Below are 19,508 nucleotides of genomic sequence, written 5' to 3'. Positions count from 1 at the left end.
TTTATGGCCTTCGAAACTGTGATAGGTAGTGAGGAGTGAAATCAAAAATTTACGCCCCTAGAAATCCTGAAGGCGGTGATTGGATTTCGGGGCCCCGTATGAAGCTAGGCTCCCAAAAAGTCCTACACATGTGGTATCCCCGTACTCAGGAGAAGAAGCAGAATATATTTTGGGGTGTAATTCCACATATGCCCATGGCCTGTGTGAGCAATATATCATTTAGTGACAACTTTGTGCAAAAAAAAAAAAAATTGTCACTTTCCCGCAACTTGTGTCAAAATATAAAATATTCCATGGACTCAACATGCCTCTCAGCAAATAGCTTGGGGTGTCTACTTTCCAAAATGGGGTCATTTGGGGGGGTTTTGTGCCATCTGGGCTTTTTATGGCCTTCAAAACTGTGATAGGTAGTGAGGAGTGAAATCACAACTTTACGCCCTTAGAAATCCTGAAGGCGGTGCTTGGTTTTCGGGGCCCCGAATGCGGCTAGGCTCCCAAAAAGTCCCACACATGTGGTATCCCCATACTCAGGAGAAGCAGCTAAATGTATTTTGGGGTGCAATTCCACATATGCCCATGGCCTGTGTGAGCAATATATCATTTAGTGACAACTTTGTGCAAAAAAAAAAAAAAATTGTCACTCTCCCGCAACTTGTGTCAAAAAATAAAATATTCCATGGACTCAACATGCCTCTCAGCAAATAGCTTGGGGTGTCTGCTTTCCAAAATGGGGTCATTTGGGGGGGTTTTGTGCCATCTGGGCTTTTTATGGCCTTCAAAACTGTGATAGGTAGTGAGGAGTGAAATCACAACTTTACGCCCTTAGAAATCCTGAAGGCGGTGCTTGGTTTTCGGGGCCCCGAATGCGGCTAGGCTCCCAAAAAGTCCCACACATGTGGTATCCCCATACTCAGGAGAAGCAGCTAAATGTATTTTGGGGTGCAATTCCACATATGCCCATGGCCTGTGTGAGCAATATATCATTTAGTGACAACTTTGTGCAAAAAAAAAAAAATTGTCACTCTCCCGCAACTTGTGTCAAAAAATAAAATATTCCATGGACTCAACATGCCTCTCAGCAAATAGCTTGGGGTGTCTACTTTCCAAAATGGGGTCATTTGGGGGGTTTTGTGCCATCTTGGCATTTTATGGCCTTCAAAACTGTGATAGGTAGTGAGGAGTGAAATCAAAAATTTATGCCTTTAGAAATCCTGAAGGCGGTGCTTGGTTTTCAGGGCCCCGTACGCGGCTAGGCTCCCAAAAAGTCCTAAACATGTTGTATCGCCGTACTCAGGAGAAGCAGCAGAATGTATTTTGGGGTGTAATTCCACATATGCCCATGGCATGTTTGAGCAATATATCATTTAGTGACAACTTTGCGCAAAAAAAAAAAAAAAAAAAAGTGTTACTTTCCCGCAACTTGTGTCAAAATATAAAATATTCCATGGACTCAACATGCCTCTCAGCAAATAGCTTGGGGTGTTTACTTTCCAAAATGGGGTCATTTGGGGGGGTTTGTGCCATCTTGGCATTTTATGACCTTCAAAACTGTGATAGGTAGTGAGGAGTGAAATCAACAATTTACGCCCTTAGAAATCATGAAGGAGGTGCTTGGTTTTCGGGGGCCCCGTACGCGGCTAGGCTCCCAAAAAGTCCCACACATGTGGTATCCCCATACTCAAGAGAAGCAGCTAAATGTATTTTGTGGTGCAATTCCACATATGCCCATGGCCTGTGTGAGCAATATATCATTTAGTGACAACTTTGTGCAAAAAAAAAAAAAATTGTCACTTTCCCGCAACTTGTGTCAAAAAATAAAATATTCCATGGACTCAACATGCCTCTCAGCAAATAGCTTGGGGTGTCTACTTTCCAAAATGGGGTCATTTGGGGGGGTTTTGTGCCATCTTGGCATTTTATGGCCTTCAAAACTGTGATAGGTAGTGAGGAGTGAAATCAAAAATGTATGCCCTTAGAAATCCTGAAGGCGGTGATTGGTTTTCTGGGCCCCGTACGCGGCTAGGCTCCCAAAAAGTCCCACACATGTGGTATCCCCATACTCAGGAGAAGCAACTGAATGTATTTTGGGGTGCAATTCCGCATAGGCCCATGGCCTGTGTGAGCAATATATCATTTAGTGACAACTTTTTGTAAATATTTTTTTTTTGTCATTATTCAATCACTTGGGACAAAAAAAATAAATATTCAATGGGTTCAACATGCCTCTCAGCAATTTCCTTGGGGTGTCTACTTTCCAAAATGGGGTCATTTGTGGGGGTTTTTTACTGCCCTGCCATTTTAGCACCTCAAGAAATGACATAGGCAGTCATAAACTAAAAGCTGTGTAAATTCCAGAAAATGTACCCTAGTTTGTAGACGCTATAACTTTTGCACAAACCAATAAATATACGCTTATTGACATTTTTTTACCAAAGACATGTGGCCGAATACATTTTGGCCTAAATGTATGACTAAAATTGAGTTTATTAGATTTTTTTTATAACTAAAAGTAGAAAATATCATTTTTTTTCAAAATTTTCGGTCTTTTTCCGTTTATAGCGCAAAAAATAAAAACCGCAGAGGTGACCAAATACCATCAAAAGAAAGCTCTATTTGTGGGAAGAAAAGGACGCAAATTTCGTTTGGGTACAGCATTGCATGACCGCACAATTAACAGTTAAAGCGACACAGTGCCAAATTGGAAAAAGACCTCTGGTCTTTAGGCAGCATAATGGTCCGGGGCTCAAGTGGTTAACGTGGGACATCAGAGACTCTGTTCCCCCCACAGCGCCCTGTTTGTTTGCCAAAGTTTCCTACTGAGGTGTGGATGGGAAGGAGGAGAACTGCTGCAGTACTACATACCTGAGAAGTGTTCCGTAGGATAAGGTCGAACCATCCATTTCCCCTAGCATGCATACAAATCAGTCCAGGGGCGTATCGCTCATTATTGCAAAACACGTTCCATTTGAATTGATAGCGTTGGAGTCAGACCAGCAGGGAAGATTTCTGTTTATTAATGCACTAGTAGGAGGAAATCCGATTCTGGTGTTGGCCAGCTATGTTCCTCCCCCATTCACTTCGGAAGTGGCCATGAAGGGACTGACATATTTAGCCAAGAACCCGATGACCCGGCTGTTTGGATGGGGGATTTCAACATGACCATGAACCCAGCATTAGATAGGCCGATACAGGCTGGATCCCCCAGTGTTTCACTGCAACACACTAGACTGAATCGCTTGCTGACAGAGTTTGCCCTCACAGATGTCTGGAGATGGCAACATCCGTCCACAAGAGCATACATGTGTCATTCTGCTAGTCACCATACGATGTCACGAATAGACTTCGTATTGGTGACGAATACCTTGCTACCTAAAGTTTTTTTTTTTTAAACAAGATTTTTATTGAGCATATTGATATGTTACATCACATTCTGTAGTCAATAGGTCGTTGTACATCACATTAAAGCTAACATGTTACCTCTACACATATAACACATCCAGTTTTACATGTTTTGTAGTTATTCCTTTCAATGTTTAAAAAAAATGCTTTTACTTCATTCAACTTGATTGTTTTGCTCTTTTTTTTTTTTTTTTATTAAATCTTTATTTTATATATATATATATCATATTTTATTGGAAGACCGCTCAGAAAGAAGAGCGTCTGGACAGTCAACATAAACATTAGTTTCAACCAAAGAAAAACAGACTCCCAAAAGACCCCCCCTGTATGGACACCCTCCCCTCCCTTCCCACCCCCCCTCATTATTTATATGCTCATAATATTGTATGCATCCTTTCTTTCAACACTCTACTGTCCACCCTCATCATTGCCTACATTCTTTCCTCTCTATTGCTCCCCTCCTCTTCTACCGATAAGGTATTTTTGGACTCAGTCCACCTACACCACACTTTCCTAAATTTTTTGGGGGCTCCTCTCGCCTCGTATGTCATTCTATACATAAGTACATCAGCATTTATTATTTTTATCCACATTCCCAAGGTGAGTTGTTCATCATGAATCCATCGTCAAGCGATCAGTTTTCTCACCCCAAAATAGAGAAGTCTAAGGAACAGTTTAGTATTTGTATTCATCTCTTCCTGATCAAAAATCCCCAACAGACATCTCATAGGAGAGCATATGTTTGGAAGCCCAAAGTGGTCAGATATGAACTCGGTCACCTGAGACCACAAAGGTCTTATCTTAGGGCAATCCCACACACTCTGGGTTGTCCCTTCTGTGCATTTGAAATAGTCTGGTTGGAGTGTAATACATCTGGTGTAGATATCGAAGCTGTATCATTCTATCCGTGGAGGAAATCACCGATACGAAATATGTATCGAGTACCTCCTGCCACAATTCCTCAGTCAGTTCCGGAATGAAAGTCGTCCACCTGCTTCTGGTCCTAGCGGTCAGGTCATAGTTCTTCCAATCTAATCTCCTTGTAGTATCTAGATATACGCTTAGTCGGTTCCGGGTCAATCAGTACCTTTTCCAAGGCTGTGTTTTGTACCTTCACCTTCCTCCTCCCGAACTGGGCTGTCGCTGCATGCTGCAATTGGGTATATCTGAACTGCCAGGTCCTAGGTACACCAAACTGCTCCCTCAGTTTTGCAAAGGATGTTAGCCTGCCATCCTGGTATATGTGATGTAGATATTTAATCCCAAATTTGGCCCATCCATGCCCATCCTCTATTTTGCAGAACTCTTTTAGGGATTTATTATACCAGAGGGGACAATTAGGTGATAACCATAGCGGGTCATCCATTATTTTTTGCGCACAAAGATGGAATACCCTACCTGGTAGTGCCATAACAGATCCCATCCCTCTCCCTGGTATCTCTTTTCTAAACAGGATGTTCGGTAATGTTTCCTGAGATGTGGCAACAGCTGCCTCCAGTAAAGTAGAGGCATTAGGTATCTGGGGGAAACATCGCCAATGCAAAAATGTCATTTGGGATGCGAAGAAATAGGATCTCATGTCCGGCATAGCCAACCCCCCCCCCCCCCCCCCGAGTTATTGGTAGTTTCAGGATTGCTAGGGATATCCTGGGAGCCTTGGCTCCCCACAAGAAATCCACCACAATGGAGTCTATGCGTTTAAACAGTTTCACCGAGACATATACAGGCGAGTTCGATAGAACGTACAACAGCTTTGGAGGGACAATCATTTTAAATAGGTTTATACGACCCATCACTGTCAATGGCATATTCCTCCACCGCTGCACCTTCTCACGAAGAGCCTCCACTACTCCACTACTCAAATTAAGGTCCAGATACCCCGAAATGGGAAGTTGAATCACAACTCCCAGATACTTAAACGATTGGGACAGTTGAATAGGGGATTCCGCCGGGACCGCCACTGTGTCATCTATAGCAAACAGGGTTGACTTGCTCCAATTGATACGGAACCCAGAGTAGTCTCCGAATTCCTGTATCAACCGTAAGGCCGCAGATAACGAAGCACCCGGATTTTGCAGATACAAAAGCATATCATCCGCATAAAGGGAGACTCGTTCCTCAATCCCCCCCACCCGAAGTCCATTCAGAAGGGGAGTATCCCTTATCTTTGCCGCCAGTGGCTCTATGGCCAAAGCAAAAAGAAGGGGGGATAGCGGGCACCCCTGCCTGGTCCCCCGGAAGACAGAGAAGGGCTCAGATATAATTCCATTTACCCTCACCCTGATCAATGGGTCAGTGTATAACAGCTTCACCCAGGATATAAATATAGGCCCAAATCCCAATATCTCCAGGAGACCAAACAGATAGGCCCACTCGACTGAATCAAAGGCCTTCTTGGTGTCCAAAGAGGCCACTACTCTCTCCCCGGGGTTGTCATGGTCCGTCTGTAGGTTAATAAATAGCCTTCTAACGTTCATTTGTGCACAGCGTCCTTGTATAAAGCCTGTCTGATCCGGGTTAACTAGTTTTAAGATTACCGACTGCAGTCTCCCCGCCAATACTTTCGCTAGTATTTTGGTGTCGACATTCATCAATGAAATGGATCTATAGGATTCACATTCTTTAGGATCTTTTCCCCCTTTATGTATCAGGACCACCAGGGCCTCTCTCATAGAGGGGGGAAGTTTCCCCTCCCGCCGCGCAGTCAGGAACACTCGCAATAGTCGGGGCGCCAGTCCACCCCTAAAAGTATTATAGCATTCCGAGGGTATACCATCTAGGCCCGGAGATTTCCTAGGGGCAAAAGAAGTTATCGCCCCCGCAACCTCCTCCGCAGTTATGTCAGCCTCCAACTCTGCACGGTCTAGATTTGTTAACTTAGGAAGATCAATATCATTCAGATAATTTTCTAGAGTATTAACTCCCGGTGGGATGCATGACTTGTAGAGTTCTTTGTAAAACTGGACAAAGACCTGTAGTACACCCTCAGAATCACTCACCTCTACTCCACCTTGGCCATAAATACTCGTTATACATATGGGTGTGTATTCCGGTCGTGCCAAATATGCCAGCAGTCTACTATTTTTGTCCCCAAATTCAAAGATACGTCTACGTTGCGCAAGTCTGAGTTTGGTAGTCTGGTCAGTCAGTATTTCCTTGTATGCCCGTGTCTTATCCTGGAGAGTATACAAACCCTCCCTAGTTGGTCGCCTAACGTATTCTGCCTCAGCTAGGGATACCTCTCGTTCCCTGTCCATTATTGAAGAGGTTAGTTGCTTCTTGAAGCCACCCACCTCCGCCATGAACACCCCTCGTAGAGTGGCTTTAAATGCTTCCCACTTTATTAGATCTGAGCCAACTTCCTTATTTTCCTTCCAGAACCGCTGAATAGTCTCATTACATTTAATTTTAACATATTCCTCCTGTAACCAACTAGCCTCCATCCTCCAGTGTCTGATACCCTGTCTCTGTCCCACCACAATATCCACCAGTATGGGTGAATGGTCCGAGTGCACTCTAGGTAAGTACCTCGCCCCAGCCACCAGTTGCAGTCCCTCAGGTTCAACACAATACAGTGTCTATCCTAGACAATGTTTTATGTGTTTCAGAGTAACAAGAATATTCCCTGATCTCTGGGTGTCTCGCCCGCCATGCATCACAAAAGCCGTGGGCTGACATCCATTTCGCTAGCGGTGTTGGCGTTCTTGGCGGTGCATCCAACTTGTCCATTGTCGGATCCACCACCGCGTTCAAGTCTCCCAAAATGAAAATCCTCCCTTCCGCTATCTCAAAAGTCGCTTGAAGCATATCATCCAAATGAGACAAGGAGAAGGGAGGCGGGACATACAAGTTTACAAAGGTCATGAACCTGTTATGCACCTTTATCACTGTGACAACATATCTACCCTTTATATCCGTTTTGATTGCATGAATACATATGGGCAGGGATTTAGCTACTAGTGTGGACACTCCCCTAGCAAATGAAGAATAACTTGCATGGTAAGCCCCAGCAATATGCGCCCTTTTTAAAGAGAGAGTCCTGGAGCCCTGCAGATGTGTCTCCTGCAACAATATTAAATGCGGTTTATATTTTTTTAGATAATCAAAGACCAGCGATCTTTTAAATTTGGAGTTAAGGCCTCTGACGTTCCAGGAGATCACCCTAAGGTTCACAGCCATATTGGATAAAGCAAGAGCCTCCCCCCCTCCCCCTCCTCCTCATTCCCACCGTTCAGGTAGGGCATCTTCCAGGGCTCCAGCACCCCCCCTCCCCGTCCTGGTGAACAGCAACATTTAAGGCAGACAGCAGGTATCAAAAATGTGCTTGAAGTCATGAGCATACATAAAGCATAGTGATAATTTTCTCTGATACTTCCCCCCCCTTATCCCCTTCCCCCCACCCTGTAACCGCCCCCAACTTGCAAGGCACTTCATTCCCAAAACCTTTAACCCAAAAGAGGTTATAACGGATGTGTGATTTCAAGAAAACACACAGGCTCCAGCACTGTGAGGAGTGAGTTCAATTGTGAGAGAAACCCCCCCCCCCACAACAAAAAAACCTACAACACAAAAATAAAGTTATATGTGTTCAGGGAGAAGAGGAAGACCTCTTGTTCCCCTCCTCAGGTTTCAAGTGAAAATAGTAAAACAACAAAAAAAAAATTCTTTGTTTCCGAAAGGAGAAAAAACCTGCAGATTCCTTCGGTGTGAAAAGTATAATTGAGCATTTGAAAGCAGCAAACATAGCCCTTCTGTAGTCCTCCGGACTGCCAGGTGCATAAGGCCACATCTGAGGGCCCCAGTCAGTGCCTCCAGACACCTTGTAAAGAGGGTTGTGAGAAAAAAAAAGAAAAAGGGCGGTAAAAGAGCAGCTCAGCGTCCGCCATATTTCCTTCTCCTGACATCCCTTGTCCCCCAACATCTTCATCTGTATGTAGTAGTTTAAGGTGATCTTGAAGAGCCCCCTCTTCTCGGTCGTCCCCTGGCATCCAGCCAATCAACAGCCTCCGTGGGGGTGGTAAAAAAATGTGTTTTGCCATTATCCACAATGCGTAATTTTGCTGGGTATAGCATACTGTACATCAGGTTCAGTTCTCTAAGCCGTTTCTTTATCGGATAGAAAGAAGCCCTCTGTTTTTGCGTGGTGGCAGAGAAATCAGGATAGATAGATATCTGATAATTATGACACTTCAGCTCAGGGCCTGTCCTGGCTCCTTTCAGGATATTTTCTCTGTCCCTGAAGTGCAGAATCTTTGCTATCATGGGTCTGGGGATTGCTCCCTTTGGTGGGGGTTTACCTGGTACACGGTGTGCCCTCTCTATGGCAAACATAGCAGTGAAAGTTCCAGGGGCCATATTCTCCTTCAGCCAGTCCTCCAAGAATTCCTCAGGATGACTACCTTCCACTCCTTCAGGGAACCCCACCAGCCTTATGTTATTTCTTCTCATGTGGTCCTCCATGTCGGCCATTTTAAGAGTGTGCTCAGAGAGGGTCTTTTTAATGACTTGGTTATCAGTGGTCATAGGTCTAACAGTGTCCTCCAGAGCAGCAATGCGATGATCAGTAGCCTGGGCTTTTTCTCTAAGCTTCTGCATATCATGTTTCATAAAGGAGAATTCCATTTGCAGTTCCCCAAATTGATCTAGCAGCTTAGCTTGACATCCTTGTATGGCAGCCATTATTTGCTTAAGGTTCTCCCTCCTCCTCCAGGGCCCTGTCTGCATCATGTATTAGCATATCGTCCCTGTCCAGTGATCTCCCCCTGCGCATAGTGGTCTCTCTGTATTCTGGGACTCACCCGACCAGAGGAAGCAGGCTGTGGTCTGTGTGTGTCCTCATGCTGCTGCTGGAGTGGCGGCCATTCCTCATCCTCCTCTCTGCCCGGCGCCGCGGCGCCATCTTGAGAGCCCCAGGCATAACGGGCAAGTCTCTCCCCCGGTGTTTTTGGCCACGGAGGCCCGTATTTCACCATCCCCTGAGGCTCTCCGGAGGGTCCGCCACTCATACCCCAGCAGTCCAGGGCAAAACGCCGGCTTTTGCTCACAGGATTAGGTCAGGATGTGGAATCTGCAGGGAGAGCTCCTCTCAAGACGTCCTCACATGCTGCGCGCCGGCTCCGCCTTGCTACCTAAAGTTACTGGATCAGTGATCACACCTAGAGCCCTGCCGGATCACTCCCCGTGCTGGATAACAGTCTCCCTGTTAAAATCTGCTCCTACTCCTATATGGCGACTCAATCCATTTTGGCTTACTGTCTTACCAGACCTCGAAGGTACTATGAAAGAATTGCAATATGTATTAAATGCCATGTGTAGTATAGACGCACCAGGCATGGAATGGGACACATTCAAAGCTCATTCACGCAGGTTACTATCGTCTAAAATAAATAGATTTAAAATGTCATCTAAGCTTATCCTACATGTGACGACTGATAAACTTCTGGAACTTGAAAATGCATATGCTCTAGACCTCAACTCTAAAAATCTCCAAAAAGTAAAACTGCAAACTAGAGTAGTTAATAATATACACATAGAGAAAGCCAGACAACAAGTGTTCTTCTGCAAACAGCGAGTGTATGAGCATGGCGAACAGGCAGGGAAGCTTTTAGCATATCTGGCGCATTTAAATGATAAACCCCAAGTGGTGGTGTCCTTGATTACACCGCAGGGGGACACAGTTACGGATCCCCCTCAAGTGGCGGCCAGGTTTCAGTCATTTTATGGTGAATTATATAAATCACAGAGCACCTATTCCCAGCAAGATATTCAAAACTACCTGCATAAAATACAGTTCCCCAAACTCAACACAGAGCAAGTTGCAATGCTTGAAGCCCCTATAACACAGGATGACATTGCAGCAGCCATATCTAAATCCAAGGCGCCGGGGCTAGATGGACTACCTCTAGAATTTTACGACACATTCTCGGAGATACTTATTCCTAAGCTTAAACAACTATACCAAAACATCTTAGAACAAGGAGTGCTCCCCCCCATGCAAAAAGCACAATCTCTCAAAGACGAATACTCGGTTTCACACCATCTGTTGTTCAGATACCTGCAGCTCCGCCATGCTCTATGCTCCCAACTTAGAAACATCGCTAGTACTATTGCTCACCCTCAGGTCCTAGATATAATTATGGGATCTGAACCTCAAAAACTGATTGCAAATTTATATTATACAATTCGAATTCCCAGGATAACGGCAGTAGTCCAAAAGGCTAAGACAGGATGGAAAAAGGACGTGGGAGCTATAAATGACTCAGACTGGGATGAAATACTAGAAAATGTTAAAACAGCATCACCTAAAATTTCAGATAGATTGACGCAGCTATATATTGTCCACCAAGCATACTTGACACCGAAGGGGCTGGCTAAATTCCAGCCTTCACATAGATCAACATGCCCTCTGTGTACTTATGGACCGGGCACCTTCTATCACCTGATATGGGACTGCACCATTTTACAAGCATACTGGGTACAAGTGATCAAATTTTTACATGACAAAATGGGCTCCCTAGTAGTACTAGACCCAAGACTGTGTATTTTGGGCCTATTACCTGATACAGATATAGACAAGTTCCACGCTACTTTCATATATGAAACTTTATTTATAGCCAGAAAAGCTATAGCTCGAGCCTGGATGCAAACCCTACCTCCTACAGTATTGAGCTGGAAAAGGGACATAATCAATACCCTTCCGTACAAAAAATTGATTTACACACATAGAGGATGCACACAAAAGTATTCAAAGGTATGGGATAGATGGCTGGAAGATGGAGAGACCTGTACTTAAAGATCAAACTCAAGATAATAATAACACCATTTTTAATGAGTTGGAGAGTGTGGGGGTTGCAGAGTTTGAGAAACCAGGGACATACGAAAAAAATGTTTTTGCGGTCTAGACTGACGGTGCTATGCTTACCAAAAGTCTTCTGTTAATTGTTAATAAATATAAGCAGTGTAATGACGTGGTATCACTATGCACTGAATATGGTTATATTCTTATTATTGTACATGTCAAATGCTGAATGTATACTTGTAGATCTACGTTCAATAAAGTTGGATTTCCCAATTAAAAAAAAAAAGTCACAAGAACTGGAAAGCAGCATAGATAACAACCACAAAGGGTCTCGAACTCTCAATCTTCTGATCCAAAGTCAGATGCCTTATCCATTAGGCCACACGGCCACCATTTTTGCTTGTGGTGTGCGGATCAGCCAAACACTTGAAGATCACCTGGGACATCTTCTTCTACTTGCTTTGCTCAAGCAGATTTGGTAGAAAGGATCTGAAAAGTTTGACTTGGTGCCAAGGTCATGCTTAAGGAACTGAATTTGCAAAAGGGCCTAGGTGCAGAGTGTTAATACAGCTCCTTGACAGTGGTAATAGATCAACAGAGGACCACGAGTAGATGATATTTCTAGAGGCAACCAGAAACATCAAAATGACTTGTCAGGATGGCAGAGTGGTCTAAGGCGCCAGACTCAAGAGATGTTTCTTCACATTGTGTGGTTGTTCTGGTCTCCAAATGGAGGCGTGGGTTCAAATCCCACTTCTGACAAAAAGTTTACACATTTAGCTTGTACTAGAATGACCACTTCCACCGTGTTTTCATGCTACCATGTCACTGACAAAAAACAAGAAGGGGCGTGGCTTGCCAGCTTGTGTGGATGGCTGCTTAGATTAACAGCTCCACAGTTTATCCAGCTAAAGCAATTTAATTAGCGGCTCCTGTGAAGGGGAAACATATCCATCAGCTGGACGGACATGCTGAAGAGGAGAAAATCATCTACGCTCCCCAGGAAACCGACAAACTATTATGCCTTGTCAGACCTGTCGGGCGGCCGAGACATGGCAGAGCAGCTCTCCTCACTATATCTCAATCAGAGCCTCACACTGACTCCGGAGCTACACCGATCCTGAGACATACAGGGTGAGTGCTCTCCTTCCAGCCCTGCCAAAACTCGGCTCAGAACGGATCAGACACAGCCTGTCACAGCTCCCTGCCTGTTCACTCTCCCTCCTCCACAAAAATCAGTAAGAGTCATGGACATTAGAATAATATGAATAATTCTTGTCCAGTTGATGTTGGGCCCTCCAGATATCCACCAGGTGGTGCTTCGCTAATAGCTCTTTAAATTCCTCTATTTGAATGTTGTTTCTTTGGACGCGGGTATTAGTTGTATCCATTTTTATATCCATAACAAAATTAAAGTCCCCGCCCATAATCACTGTACCTTCCGCTTTCTCCATTATATTGGTTAGAGCTCTCATCCCCGTCCTTATTTGATCGTAATTCGGTAAGTAAATATTAATGATTGTAAAAATTTCCCGTATATTGCTACCTTTATAACCAAAGATCAGCCATCCTTGTCCATATGTTTTTGTATTATTTCATAGGGTATGTTCCTATGGAAAGCAATGGATACCCCTCTTGATTTAGAATAAGAAAATGTGTCGTGTACCCAGTTATTATAGTTTCGATTGTTTAGCTTCGGAACGTGATTTGAACGAAAGTGAGTCTCTTGAAACAGTATAATATCGATTTTTTGTTTGTTAAATAAATTTAAAATTTGGTTTCTTTTATTAGGAGAGTTAAGGCCTCTTGCGTTGAAGGAACAGAACTTGATCTCGCCCATGAGAAGAGAAAAAAAAAAAAAAACCCGTACTCACACTCCCCACGCACACAATCTACCCTATATCTATTTGACTAAAAAAAAGTCTTTCTTACTATCTAAAGTAAGTTCCCTAATATGGGGGGTTTTGTGTCTGATAACCAAAGATTGACGCTCGATCGCCAACCTCCTGCCGCATTTTAAATGCTAATCATTTGCTATTACAAGCAGTTTTTTTTTCTTCTTTTGGGCCTCTTTCATTTCTATTTTCTTTAACTCTCTATTTCCCTTCTTTCTCACTCTTTCCTTGGGGTGGGGTATAAGGGGGGATCCCTGTAGTACTTCCAAAATACAGTATTAATTCTTCTATACTTATTGTTTCATAATATAAATATAGTTGTCCGAGGGGGAGAGAGAAAAAAAAAAGTACTTTGTAATCCCTCTTAATTCATATTTTCCCTTTCATATCTCCTAATGCACGAAACATGTAAATAAAATTATCTCCTCTGTATTTATTATTTATTTTATAAATTATTATTCCACAAAACAAAAAAAAACAAAAAAAAACCCATTTCATAAATCCTAGTGCAAACAACATGCATATAACATAAATATAAATATTATCCCCTCTGTGCTATTAATCATATTATTAATTATTATTCAAAAAAAAAAAAAAATTTGTAACACCTCTTAATTCAATACTTCCAATTCATTTGTCCTAGTGTTAAAAAAAAAAAACGTACACAAAAAACATTTCCTATCCTAGTGCAAACAACATGCATAAAACATAAATGTAAATATTATTTCCTCTGTGTTATTAATCGTATTATACCTTATTCTTCAAAAAAAAAAAACTAATTTGTACTCCCTCTAAATTCATATTTTCCATTTCATATCTTCTAGTGCATAAAACTTGCGAGTATCATTATCTCCTCTGTGCTTATTATTAATTTTATAGATTATTATTACAAAAAAAAAAAGAAAAAAAATTATTTGTAACCCCTCTTAATTCAATACTTCCAATTCATTTGTCCTAGTGTTAATAAAAAAAAAAAAAAAAAAACATTTCCTATATCCTAGTGCAAACAACATGCATAAAACATAAATGTAAATATTATCTCCTCTGTGTTATTAATCGTATTATACCTTATTCTTCAAAAAAAAAAACATTTCATATATCCTAGTGAAAACAACATACATATAACATAAATATAAATATGATCTCCTCTGTGTTATTAATCATATTATAAATTATTATTCAAAAAAAAAAGAAAAAAAATATCTAATTTGTACTCCCTCTTAATTCATATTTTCCATTTCATATCTCCTAGTGCATAAAACTTGCGAATATCATTATCTCCTCTGTGCTTATTATTCATTTTATAGATTATTGTTACAAACAAAAAAAAAAACAAAAAAAAAAGAAAAAACGTACAAAAAAACATTACATATACCCTAGTGCAAACAACATGCATAAAACATTAATGTAAATATTATCTCCTCTGTGTTATTAATCGTATTATATATTGTTCTTCCATTAAAAAAAAAAATAAATAAGTAACATTTTTCCAGTTCGCTTCAATTTCCCAATTACCATACCTCGTTTCCCCATCCCCTCCCCCCTCCCCATCGGAAGTCCTCTTATGATTTCTTAAATGTTTGCATATAAGTTATGGGCCAGTCCGGTAATGCTAATTCTGAAATTTTAAGAATCGCTAAAAATTCCGTTAAGTCCTCCAGATCTCTGAATGATGTAATATGTCCTTCCTTTTGAATTTGCAACTGAAATGGAAATTTCCATCTATATTGAATGTTATTTTTTAGTAATTGCTCCACAAGGGGCCTTAGCGCTCTTCTGCGCTCCAGCGTATATTTTCATATATCTTGAAAGAGCAGCAGAGGTTCTCCTTCATATTGGATATTTTTATTTTGACGGGCTGCGAGCATAATTTTATCCTTAATATGGGCATAATGCATTTTGCAAATAATGTCTCGAGGCTTATTTAGGTCTGGTTTCCTTATTCCTGCTACTCGGTCAACAATTAAATCTTTTATATCAATGTCCTGAGTAATTTCCTGGAAAATTTTTTGTAGTGTTGTTATAAGTTCTTTTGGGCTCACCGTCTCCTTTAAACCTCTAATTCTTATATTGGATCTTCTATTTCTGTTTTCTTGCTCGTCTAAGTTGTTTATTACGTGCTTTAATTGATTTCCTTGCTTCTGCACTTTTTCCTTTATCTTTATCAATTCCTGGTCCATTTTTGAAACTCTCTTATCTATTATGTCCATCTTTTCTTTTTTCTTGTCTTTTTGTGGATATTTTAAGCTCTTGAATCTCTTCTTTATATGACTTTTCCAGCCTATGCACATACTGATCCATATCTGCCCTAGTTGGGAGCGAACGAATGTAAGCTCTTATATCCCATTTTTCTTTATCTTCCTTCTTTTGTTCATTTATTGACCCTGTTATGTCCATTGGTGAACTATTTCTGGGATGATTTATTTGCTCTTCCCCTGATGATCTAGATGTTTCAGATGATTCCACTATATTTGATAGATCTTGTGATGTTTGTAGTACCTGTATTACGTGAGGGGACTGTGGCTGTGACTGTAACTGCTGAAAGAATTCCTTAATATCAGTTGTTTGTGTTGGTTGTGCCCCTGTAGTGCTTTTGTTAGTACCTTCTATTTTATCCTTTTTACCCCTTTGAGATTGCGGTGTTTTACTGCCTTTCTTGGGTGCCATATTACTTACTTTCTCTTTCTTTCCTTCCACTTCCTTCCTTCCTTCCTTCTCTTCTTCCTCCTTTCTTCCTTTCTTTTCCTTCTTTCCCCTTCCTTTTTTTTTTTTTATTTCCTTTTCTTTTTTTCCCTTTTTTTCTTCTCCTTTTTTCTCTTTGCACCTCTTTACACCTTTATCAGTCCTTTCCCTTCATATTTTCTATTTGCTTTTGCACTTGGGGAAATGAGGGAGTAGGGGGGCATTAGAGGAATCATGTTGCCTTGTGGCCCCTTTAGTTCAGCAGTTCACATTTATTTGACTCTAAGCTTTGAACAAATCTGTACAAAAAGCTGTCCAGCTGGAATTTTTTTTTTCATTTATGTATTCAATTTATTTTAAGAGCTGTGTCCCTTTATGTATTTCAAAGATGGTATCAGAGATAAGAAATACAGGTCTTTATATTGCTTCCCGTATCCTACCTGCTGCTCCGGTTTGTGTGCTATGTCGTTTAGTAGTTTAGGCAGCTAACCTTTAGTCTGCTAGCTTTCGTTGTGGAGATCCTGGATCCATCTGATCTCTACCATTCCGCTCCCAATGTCTCTGCCGGAGAGGACGCTCTCAAGCGAGCACCACTGCCGTCCGCTTCCGCAGACCCACAGAGGCTCCAGCCTTCCCGCGTCCGCTGTCTCCTGACTCCGTCCTCGGAAGAAATCCCGGCACCCCACAGGCTTGTCTCCTGTCGGATCTCCCAGCTCGCAGATTTCCGCTCCTCTTAACCACATGTGCTGCCTCGACTACTCCCGCTGTTATAACGGTTCTATTGCGTCTCAGCTGGATGGGTAAGAGGGGACTTTCCCAAAGGGAAGCCGGCAGCGTATCCAATGTATGTACCAGCTGCATAGACGTCAGGCGCCCAGTGTTTGCAGCATGTCAGGACACGATCTTCCTAAACGGCCATCTTGGTCAGCAGCTCCTCCCCCCCCTGTTCAGTCAGTCTTAGTTGCTCTCCCATTTTACGCATATTTGGGCACTGCTGAGTTTGGAGAGGCTCATCTATTGATTGCCTTAAACCTCAATTAAACCCTCCTATCCTTTACAGCCAATGAAGCTGCTTCTGTTTAAACTGCAACGGACATGGTGCTGCACATGTGATCAGTTATGATACCAACCATTTGATGGTTTGACAGTTTAGTTGAGAACACATGTGACAGTTATCAATCCCGGGATTTCAGGATTCTAACTGTTTTTTGAAACTGTTAAATCAATTGGTTTAGCTCCACTTTATGATTTACTGCTGTTTGGGGGCTCTGGGCTTCAGCAAAATAGCAGCCTTTAGCAAGAAGCAAGTTGTTATGGGTAAAGTTGCGATTTAATTTAAAAGGAGCAAGAATTTGCAAGTAAAGGTCACAGGAACTGGAAAGCAGCATAGAAAACAACCACTAAGAGACTTGAGCCCTCAATCTTCTGGTCGGAAGTCAGAGGCCTTATCCATTAGGCCACACAGTCTGCCGCTCGACCACCATTTTTGTTTGTGGTGTGCGGATCAGCCAAAGACTTGAAGATCACCTGGGACATCTTCTTCTACTTGCTTTGCTCAAGCAGATTTGGTAGAAAGGATCTGAAAAGTTTGACTTGGTGCCAAAGTCATGCTTTATGAAGTGCATTTGCAAAAGGGCCTAGGTGCAGAGTGTTAATACAGCTCCTTGACAGTGGTAATAGATCAACAGAGTACCACGAGTAGATGATATTTCTAGAGGCAACCAGAAACATCAAGAATGTATTGGCAGGATGGCTGAGTGGTCTAAGGCATTAGACTCAAGAGATATTTCTTCACATTGTGTGGGTGTCCTGGTCTCCAAATGGAGGCATGGGTTCAAATCCAGCTTCTGACAAATAGTATACACATTTAGCTTGAACTAGAATGACCACTTCCACTGTGTTTTCATGCTACCATGTCACTGACAAAAAACCAAATAATCCCAAAACTTTGCAGATCCTTCATAAAGATCAAATTCTTCTGAAAACTCTGCTAGGCTATGCTGTAAAATCTCTTATTTCACGTGCAACTTTAGTCAGAAAAGTAAGTCTTGCTAGATCTCTTCAGTTTGGTCTGTTTTGCATGTATAGTTATGTAAAACATTACAAATAAGTGTCCATACACTTGAAAATCCAGTAATACACTGTTTCACCCTGCTCTGCACATACTCAGTTGCTCTCCCATTTTACGCATATTTGGGCACTGCTGAGTTTGGAGATTCTCATCTATTGACAGCCTTAAAGCTCAATTAAACCCTCCTATCCTTTACAGCCAATGAAGCTGCTTCTGTTTAAATTTCAACGGCCATGGTGCTGCACATGTGATCAGTTATGACACCAGCCATTTGATGGTTTGACAGTTTGGTTGAGAACACAAGCAAATATGACAGTTATCAATCCCAGGATTTCAGGATTCTAACTGTTTTTTGAAACTGTTAAATCAATTGGTTTAGCTCCACTTTATGATTTACCGCTGTTTGGGGGCTCTGGGCTTCAGCAAAATAGCAGCCTTTAGCAAGAAGCAAGTTGTTATGGGTAAAGTTGCGATCTAATTTAAAAGGAGCAAGAATTTGCAAGTAAAGGTCACAGGAACTGGAAAGCAGCATAGAAAATGACGACGAAGGGACTCGAAACCTCAATCTTCTGATCCAAAGTCAGATGCCTTATCCATTAGGCCATGCAGTCTGCCGCAGGGCTACCATTTTTGTTTGTGGTGTGCGGATCAGCCAAACACTTAAAGATCACCTGGGACATCTTCTTCTACTTGCTTTGCTCAAGCAGATTTGGTAGAAAGGATCTGAAAAGTTTGACTTGGTGCCAAGGTCATGCTTTATGAAGTGCATTTGCAAAAGGGCCTAGGTGCAGAGTGTTAATACAGCTCCTTGACAGTGGTAATAGATCAACAGAGTACCACGAGTAGATGATATTTCTAGAGGCAACCAGAAATACCAAAATGTCTTGTCACACTGTTTTGCATGTATAGTTATGTAAAACATTACAAATAAGTGTCCATACACTTGAAAATCCAGTAATACACTGTTTCACCCTGCTCTGCACATACTCAGTTGCTCTCCCATTTTACGCATATTTGGGCACTGCTGAGTTTGGAGATTCTCATCTATTGACAGCCTTAAAGCTCAATTAAACCCTCCTATCCTTTACAGCCAATGAAGCTGCTTCTGTTTAAATTTCAACGGCCATGGTGCTGCACATGCGATCAGTTATGACACCAGCCATTTGATGGTTTGACAATTTGGTTGAGAACACAAGCAAATATGACAGTTATCAATCCCAGGATTTCAGGATTCTAACTGTTTTTTGAAACTGTTAAATCAATTGGTTTAGCTCCACTTTATGATTTACCGCTGTTTGGGGGCTCTGGGCTTCAGGAAAATAGCAGCCTTTAGCAAGAAGCAAGTTGTTATGGGTAAAGTTGCGATTTAATTTAAAAGGAGCAAGAATTTGCAAGTAAAGGTCACAGGAACTGGAAAGCAGCATAGAAAATGACGACGAAGGGACTCGAAACCTCAATCTTCTGATCCAAAGTCAGATGCCTTATCCATTAGGCCACGCAGTCTGCCGCAGGGCTACCATTTTTGTTTGTGGTGTGCGGATCAGCCAAACACTTAAAGATCACCTGGGACATCTTCTTCTACTTGCTTTGCTCAAGCAGATTTGGTAGAAAGGATCTGAAAAGTTTGACTTGGTGCCAAGGTCATGCTTTATGAAGTGCATTT

At 42.0% G+C, this 19,508-nt stretch overlaps 1 non-coding gene across 1 annotated transcript; it reads left to right on the top strand.

Moving 5' to 3' along the window:
* Positions 1-11,849: 11,849 nt before the first annotated feature.
* On the top strand, positions 11,850-11,959 carry TRNAL-CAA (transfer RNA leucine (anticodon CAA)). Its single transcript has 2 exons — positions 11,850-11,887; positions 11,914-11,959. It is a non-coding gene; the product is annotated as a tRNA-Leu (tRNA).
* The last annotated feature ends 7,549 nt before the right edge of the window (positions 11,960-19,508 follow it).

Source organism: Aquarana catesbeiana, linkage group LG12, assembly GCF_042186555.1.
Source record: "Aquarana catesbeiana isolate 2022-GZ linkage group LG12, ASM4218655v1, whole genome shotgun sequence".
Classification (NCBI taxonomy): Eukaryota; Metazoa; Chordata; class Amphibia; order Anura; family Ranidae; genus Aquarana; species Aquarana catesbeiana.
Note: the sequence above shows the minus strand (reverse complement) of the source record. Positions and strands in the feature narration are given on the sequence as shown.